Source organism: Cryptomeria japonica, chromosome 10 (genome assembly GCF_030272615.1).
Source record: "Cryptomeria japonica chromosome 10, Sugi_1.0, whole genome shotgun sequence".
Lineage (NCBI taxonomy): Eukaryota > Viridiplantae > Streptophyta > Pinopsida > Cupressales > Cupressaceae > Cryptomeria > Cryptomeria japonica.
Genome location: NC_081414.1, coordinates 719,758,057 through 719,767,288, shown reverse-complemented (window position 1 = coordinate 719,767,288; position 9,232 = coordinate 719,758,057).

Here is a 9,232-nt window from a genome sequence, read left to right as displayed (position 1 = left end):
TGCCTATCACAGCAAATGATTAAAAAAAAAGAATTTGAAATTATGAATGTATAAAATTATTGTATTAAAATATAAAAGATCAAGCTCACATTGTATTAAAAATTATAAATGAAGTATCAAAGTAGATGCTTAGCTAGGAAAATAGACTCAGTTTGTTCCTTCACACGAATGGAAGAAGCTCACGCTCTCGATTAGGTAGTGTTGACTATGGTGTATATATTTATATATGTAGATATATATTTTATTTTTATTTTTGTGTATATATATGTATTTGAATAGATATATATTAATATAAAAAATTAAGAAATTAATAGTTATAAATTTATTTATTTATTTTATTATAAAATTTGAGTCATTTAGAATAAGCATGCATTATTTTTGTCTTTTTGTTTTTGTTTTGTAATATATGTTTATTAAAATGACATGTAAAGGAAAAATATCAATTTGTAAAAAACTAAGCATAAATAAAAGTAGAATTAATAATGTGTACCCTTCAAAATTTGTGCACTATAAGTATAAGAAACATGAAATAATGAGGAATATAATAAAATTGAAAATTATGCTTGACAATCAAATATTATAAGTATAAGAAACTATGCAGAAGTTGGATACCTCATATATACTTACCTGTGTGTGTTATTGTAATGTAGGGAAATAGGGTTCACTAGTCTAACATACAAACTAGGAATCAAACCCAACCCCATCATTTACATTAGAGAACAACCAATATGCCCAACTACAAATCCTTGGGAGAGTTGGGCACTTGTGGCTTGGATTGTTCTTTTTGTGTGTGTTTTTGGATTGATTGGATAAGAAATTATGCAAAGTAATAGGCTAAATAGTGAAAATTTGACAATAAATAACACAAACAGACAAATATAGATCTAGAAATAAACTAATTTATACAAAACTGGAAAGGGGTTGCAGAGAGGAACTTGTGATGGAAGTCTAGCCAGAAACTGATTGGACACTGTAGCTAGGTACCCTAGTCCAAAAGTTGTCCAAGTGCAAAACAAGGATCTAGCTAAACTCATGAGCTCCCAAACTTCCCTCTAATCAATTTATAGGTAAAAACACCTGGACTATGCCATAGTCCTCCTCTTGTTGAATTTTGTCTCACTGGTCTTGTCTATGTTTGTACTATGCTCCTATATCCTCATTCTGAGTGATAAACTCATTTCTAAACCTGGATTTGAACAAAAGAAGAGAGAAAATGACATTGGGCTTTATAGGAGCTTGCCTTAGTCAAACCTTGGTTTGGACTCAACCCTACATCAATGATGATTGGGAAATAAATGGAAATTTAAAGTAAAATACTTGAATGAAATTTCTTAATTGAAATAATTATACCTCCAATTGATGATGCAATTCTTTTAGGATAAGTGCTCCATGTGTCAATGTAATAACATGATAAATTATTATAAAATCCATCATGAAAACATACTTGAAGATGCCTTGATGTAACTTGTTGCTCCTTACTCAGATCTAATCTTGAAAAATAATAATTGCTCTTAAAATCAAACTTGTAGATAATAATGAGATGAAGAAATGAATTAGGGTGTGATGTCTTGTATAGAGTTCTCAAGGTAAAATCACCGTTTGGCCAACTTAAAATAATTATTTTTTACATCAAAGATAGATTTGGAAATGGCAATATCAACTCTTTATCCTCTCAAAATTTCAAGCAAAAAGCATCAGACACTCCAGGTTTACCCAGTGTCCTAACAAAGTAGGCCTAAATTTTAAGGGTCATGAGATAATAGGGCCCTAATATTAAATCTGTAATTTATATTAAAAATGGCAATATTAGAGTGGGGGAAAAGGTGCAATAAAATGAGATAGGACCCATATAAGCTTAAAATGAAATAGGAAAAAGGGTACACTGAAATAAGGGCCCAAAGAAGAGTGTGTTGATGTTTTAAAGTAAAATGAGACTCATATTATTGAAGATTAATTCAAGGCAATAATAGGTCCAAAAATTCTTAGAAAAAAAGAGAAAATTAAAATAAATGCTAAGGAGAGTGTGAAATTGGACTCATAATTAAAGGAGTACAATTTACAACACTTCAATAATAACTATGAAAGATGTCTCCATTTTTTTCCCTCAATAGGAGTAAGTATGAGCACTCAAAATGTGTAAAGGAAAAAAATCTATCTTGTGTCCCAGTAGAAGGGTCAAGTGTAAGTGACAAAATAACATGAATATAATATATATAAATACAATGCAATTATGTAATGAATAACAATTAATAAGAAAAATAGAAGAGACTAACTAGTAATGTTGGTGTACTTAGGTGGTAAAGGGTCACTAAAGGATTGATCGTAATAGAACCAAAAATTATGTCATAGAAACAACAACCCTTGTAGAGCTATTCTCTATGATATTATCATGCACATATGGTGATGGTCAAAGTTAATTCTCATGAATTTTATCTAAATGAACAAAAATTATATAAGAAAGGTTATGAGTAGATAAATGAGGGGCCAAAAATATTTGGAATCAAAATAATAAATGACACACCCATGTTATAAATTCATAATGCACTTTAATTATAACATGAGTGTATTCCCTTGATGGCCCCCATAATAGTATCGCCTAGATTGTTGTTTGTCGCAGGTGGAAGTGGAAGTCCTCCCCGCCCCCCCATAGATTGGGTGTCAACACCCCTCCCTGAGTTGGGTTTGAGTTGTTGAAGGTTGGACAAGTTCCCTTTGTTTGACCTTGTTGGTTCTGGGCTTGCTCCAATGTGTTGTTTTTCCTGCCTGCGGGCTTTTCTTTTTTTGATAGTCTCTATCTTTGTTAAGGGTCAGCGCCCAAGTTATCGCTGCTTTTTTAATAAAAAACATGAGTGTATTATGGTTTTCTAGATCCAAACCTTATTCTTAGTGTTCTAAATCCACTTGTGTTCATAATGTGAGTGCATTATTATTTTCATTTTTAAAATAGGATAACCACAATGGTTATTTTCTGCCTATTTTCTTAGAACATGATTGAATTATTCCAGGAGCATGTCTCTAGGAGATTTGAAACAATTTATCTGCATGAGCAATATCCTAATGACATGAAAGAGGTAATTTCATTCAAATTTTTAATGATTTTAGTTAAATGAAAAATCATTGTTTGTATTGGTTCTAATTTGTTGATTTTAATTTTAATGAATTGAAGCCCCCCACCTCCAAACCCTCTTTCACCCAATAAAATGTATACTTAAAATCTACTAGAAGAGCATGAGGAACATACCCCGCCTTAAGATCCTCCTTCAATCCATGGGTATCCTCATACAACTCAATAAAATATTTTGTGGAAAATAAAGAACAATAAAGTTGAACTTCAAACAAAAATAGAAACCCTAAAAAATCTAAATGTGACAAGCACACATCACCAAGCTCTTGTACAGTTTTTTGAATCTTTGATATTTCACATAGATTTTATTACTGAGGAAATAACTCATGGGAAAACTCTAAAAAAAAATATTACCAATAGTATGCCAAAAAACTATCTTATAAGTAAGTGAAAGACAAAAAAAAACTATAAAAATGTTAGGATTAATGTGTCTCAACCTTTGAGCCCTAACATTGACTATTTATTTAGTTAATTGTTTGGTGCATCATTATTTAGCCTAAGTTGTTAATTTCTTAAGTTTTTCATTCACTTTGTGGGTTCTCTTGGAGAGGTGGCATCCTAAAAGGTGAGCAATGTGTATATTATGATTCTTGTTTTTTAGGAGATGGGATATGAAGCAATCCTTATTTTTTTCAAATTAATGAGGTCCATTTTTTTGAAAATTGATGAGGTCTTATTTTTTAGAAGGTTGAAGTCAGCAGTTTCCATGTTGATGAAAAAAAATGATTTGACAATCTTCTATGCTAAGCAGAGAGTCTTGCTATGCGGTTTCCATTTCAATACAGGAAAAGGAATAAAGCAAATTTATGTTTTTATCTTTCTTAGGTCCATAGAGATGGCTAAGATGTTATAAGATATGGACGAGATTGTTTTTCTCAAATTTGGACTCCCAATATGACAAGCTTTTATTGGCTTAGAGGATTGTGTTTTAGTTCATAATTTGTTGAGCTTTTACAATTTTATGCTTTGTTGAAGATAGAGGTTCTTTTTTGGGGTACCTATCTTATAATAGCCATATATATTTTTTATATTAAATTATTATGTAAGGACAGGTTAATTATTTCTAAGTTGTCGTTATGTTGTCAGAATTTCTTGAGAGAAGAGAAAGATGTAACTCTCCATGTTAAGGATATGAGCCTGCAAGTATATTGTGACTTATTTGTTGTAGATTAACACATTGGTTTGATGCTTTGAAGTGTAGTCTTTTTACTTGAAAATATTTTCTCCATATAAATTGGTGTTTCTTCTCTTCTATATGTAGTGTTCTAAATTGTACTTCCTTACAATTTAGTCCACATTTTGGGCCCTCACCTTAGTGTTCATCTCACACTACTTAATTAAGACTTGATTATGATTGCATCATGCAAATATGACCTTACTTTCATTTTACACACTACATGGCCCCTTAGTTTGGCCCCAAAATAGGGTAGGACTAGGGCATGGCACTTTGGTCTCTGCTGGGACTAGGGCGCCATGCTTTGGTCCTCCTTATTTGGGCCCCATTTTGAGCCTCTCATGCATTCTCAAATTGGAGTGGGAAATCTCTCTTTGTGTCGGCCTATGTCAAAAGATTAGCATGATTTTCAATGGGCAAGTATATAAAAAGGCTTTCCCCTCTCATTTGCATAAACGAACATCATAAGAGAAGGGCGAAATTATAATCATCAAGCATTCAAGCATTCATGATCAAGCATCTCTAGAGTTCTTCAAGGTTGCATTCTTTATTCATCAATTGTGGAGCAACCTTACATCTTTCATATGCATTCATGTGTGTGTGATTAGGGTTTTGTCATGTGCATGTCATTCATGCAACATATGTGATTACATTCAAGAAGCAAAGCATCATTATCAGTCATTGCAGATATGAGGTATATCCTTCCATTATTTATCTTAGTATTTGCAATATTTCAATCATTGCAGATATGAGGTAATTCCTAAACTGGGGTTTGACTTAGGCAAGCCCCTATTCCCAACCTATTTCCCTTTCTTTCTATGTGCAAGAAATAGATACGGAGTTGTGATCTTCAGAATAAGCATTATTCACAGAGATGAATCAACCCCTTTTGGTGTGCAAAAAGTTAGGAGGACCAGAGTGATGGGTGTTCCAGTCCCAACATTTTTGGAGATTTTTGGAGGATCAGATCTGAATTTGCTTATAATTCTCAGATCCAAGTGTGTGTCTCAATATCGCATCTGTAACTCATTGTTTCTGTGTTTTTATATTCATTTTCAATACTTTACCCTAATTTCAGCAATTCAACTCACAAAAGAGGGCAAAACAAATTTACCCCTTGAATCCAATCAGTATTTTTAGTCCTTATCATTATTGGTTTGTGACTAAATCTATTGGATTCAACCCTCTTTTTAATGTAATAGGTCACTAAGCAAAAATTAACAGTTTTCATCCTTCTTGTGGTGGAAACCCTAATTTTTCACCCACTATCTATTTCTTTTCTTTCGCATTCTTAAAGTGTTAATTTAGATGTCATTATGTTGAAATTTTCTTAGATCTGCAAGTTGCATGTTATCTTTCCTCTAAGGATTAATGCAATGGGAAATAATTATGTCTAGTTCTTCTTTAAATACATAGTAGTATGTTTTTGTATCAATTAATTGAAACACCTAATTTAAAAAAATATAGGATATTGAAGGTTCATATTAAATCCCTAAGTCATCTTTGGTGAGCAATCTATCATATAGTTTGATCTGGTACAAAGTGGGTGTGTATCAGATATTTATGTGATTGATATATGTTGGTTGTGAGTTCATATCATTCGTATTTCAGATATTCAAATGTTGTAAAGTTGAAGACATGTTAGTGTGTGCAATAACAATAAGGTGGTATAGAAGGCTCTTTGATCAGGTTTGTGGTGGAATTATGACAGATGATTATGTCAGTGGAGAATGGTGTCGGAAGATGAAGTATCTTATCACATTTTAGCTTTCAAGTATTCAAGTGTTCTACAACTGGACTTAATTATACCAAGGGTCTTGTTGATTCAATTGTATTGTAATAGTGTGAAGGATTGTGTTGCATTCCTAGGCATGTAGTTGGTTAAGTGTTGTGGATGGTTGATTAAGGTTCCCTTATGTTTTATGTTGGTTATTTGGTCATTTGCAAATCTTGTTGGTGGTTTGAATTGAGTTTTGAGCTTGTTGTATGGGCATGAGTTAACATTTTTATCTTTTGGGATTAACTCATGGTTTTTTGGTCCAAGTGGTAATATGTGGTTACATAGGAGCTATTTTGAGTATATGTGGAAGGTATGCCAACATGGTGTGATCCTTCATACATTTCATTTTCCTTTTGCATTTGCCTTGGAAACTATTTTTTGGGCCCATGGATTTGCATGGACACATTACATCATGTTAGGCTAACCTAGTGGATGTTATTGAGGTTGTGGTTGATATATATAGGATTGAATTATTGCATTGGTAAAGATATGATGTGGAAAACAATTTTCATTGTCATTGTGATATAGTTCAGAGGTTCAATTATGTAGCAAAGTAGAGATGAAGGTTGTTTTAGATGTGTAATGAATTGTGAACTGTTATTAGCATTCTGGTAGATTCTTTTTATATAGTTCAATCTTGTTATCATTGTATTAAAAGAACTGTATCTTGCCCTAAAGAAGTGATCTTCATTGCATGCAAGTAATTACTGTATCTTTCCCTAAGGTTGGGCACCTTAGCCTACAAGTCAACTTATAGAGAAGTGAGCTCCTTGGCCTTTGGCCTAGATGTTGTAATCAATTACATACATACATACATACATACATATGTATATGTATATGTATGTGTACACACACACACACATATACATGTGTACATACATACATACATACATACATACATATACATATACATACACATATATATAAATAGATACATACATACATGCATACATATACATACACATACATACATGCATGCATGCATGCATGCATGCATACATACAGACATACACACATACATGCATATGTGTATGTATGTATGTATATCCACAAGTCGGCCATATGCAACTTTCTCAATCAAACATGTAGTCAGCTAGGTCCTAAAGCCCACACACTATTCCAGGAATGAGTATACATTATATCTTACCCAACACACATTCTACTAACCCTAAATAACATCCACATAATTCATCTAACTAGTGTATAATGTAATACTTTTGGTGCATTCATCAAGAACACTAGAATAGACTAAGAATAGGTCATAGTGAGGATAATGTCAACCTTAACTTTCCTTCTTCTTGAACTTCACCTCTAAAACTTGAATAGATTTATCTTCGTGTATAGACTTGCTTATCTTCAAAACTATAAGCCATGAAAGATTACAATGGTAGAATGTGGTACAAAACAAGTTGTCAGTGTATATATAGTTTTTAAGAAATAGAGGTAAAAAACATATTACATATACTTCTAAATTTCAACCAACAACTAAAAAATGATAAAGATGATACTAGTGACCTACTATAAAAGATATATCCAACAAATATTGGCTTTGTTCATCTAGATCACGAATGACATTATAGTAATTAGCATTATTGTACCTTCTAGACACTTTAAATTGAGGGAAACATAATGATAATTTGTGTACATCCATGATTGACTCATTTACATGTTTTTCCATGTCAAAAACAATTAAACTTCTAGAAACCTCCCAAACACATTGACATCAGTAACAACACTAGTTGCACCTTTGACACCAATGACAACATAATATTCAACATTGAGTTTTAGATAGTTGGTTATTGGGGACTCATATCATGTTTATTGCAATCTCATGGATGGCTTGGATACACTATTTTGTGATTTTTTTATAGTGATGTTTTTATTTCCCGGAATTGGAGACTTTAGCTCCACTTGGTATTATTGGCATTATAGTTGAGTGTGTGCCCCTATATGATCATCAAATTAGGAGCTAGTTTGTCATGATGCTTAGAGAGCTCAATATCATTGTTCATGGGAGATTTTACATTATTTATGTAATCATCACTTAGTGATGGATGACCTTCTACAATGGTTGTTGGTATCGTGGAGAAGCTCTTGGATCCTATTGTTCCAGTGGGAGTTCTTTGAATTTTTTAGTCTCATTGTCAAGAGATGGTTATCTTCATGGTGTTGGAGAAATTGACATTTGAATTAGCTATAGTGGACTATTGGAGTCTTTGGTTAAGGTATTAGGGTTTTTTGACTTATTTTTGATAGGTGATCTTTGGTTTAGAGGATGTTTTCATGTTATTCCATGGTGGACACTTTATTGCATATTAAAATATTGGCATGATACTTTTAGATTTTGATGCCATGATGTGTTCTTGATTCTACAATCGTGTAATTGGAATTTTGATAATGATCTGGTTAGTTCTATTGGCATTGCATACATTGATAATTTTCTTTAGAGCTTTGAGAGAGTTTATTACAATATTTGGAGTTTAGCATGGATTAGTTAGTTGTTAGTACTCATGGATACTTGGAGACTTGGGTGATGCTTTGGTTGAGATAGTTACTCTTTAGACATTTCAATAGAAAAAATCAGAGTCTTCTTCACTTGGTTATGGACATGAGTTCATGATGGAGTTGAGAGGAGGTTGTTCGTGGTGAAATTCCATGAGACTTATTATATCTTGGAAGTGTAATCTATTTCCCCACTCTTGGTCTACTCGACAAATAATCATCTAAAAGGTATTGCCCATTTTATTTTCAAATGCTATTTTGTTATTTGTCTTCTAATAGAGATGGATCTTGAGCTATAGTTTGTAGTTTTGAGGGTTCATTTGAGGAACTTGTTCAACATATTTATCTCCTTGGGTATACACTTTTTTTTATCTATAAGAAGTTTAGAGATGTTACTGGGTTGATTTCCTATTATGGAAATGTTTTTGAGTTTGATCTTCCTCATTTTAGAAAATATTACATCCATGTTGGTTATATTTGATATTTATGTTTAGTTTGATCTAATGAGATTGAACATTTGGGTGTTATTGAGGCTTTTCTTTTAAGGTTGTGAATGTTGGTAGTGCGCCAGCGTCCCTCGCGGGGATTCGTGACATGGTTTAACAGCCTCCTATGGATTCTATAAGTCTAGTGGTTGTATCGAGCATTGACA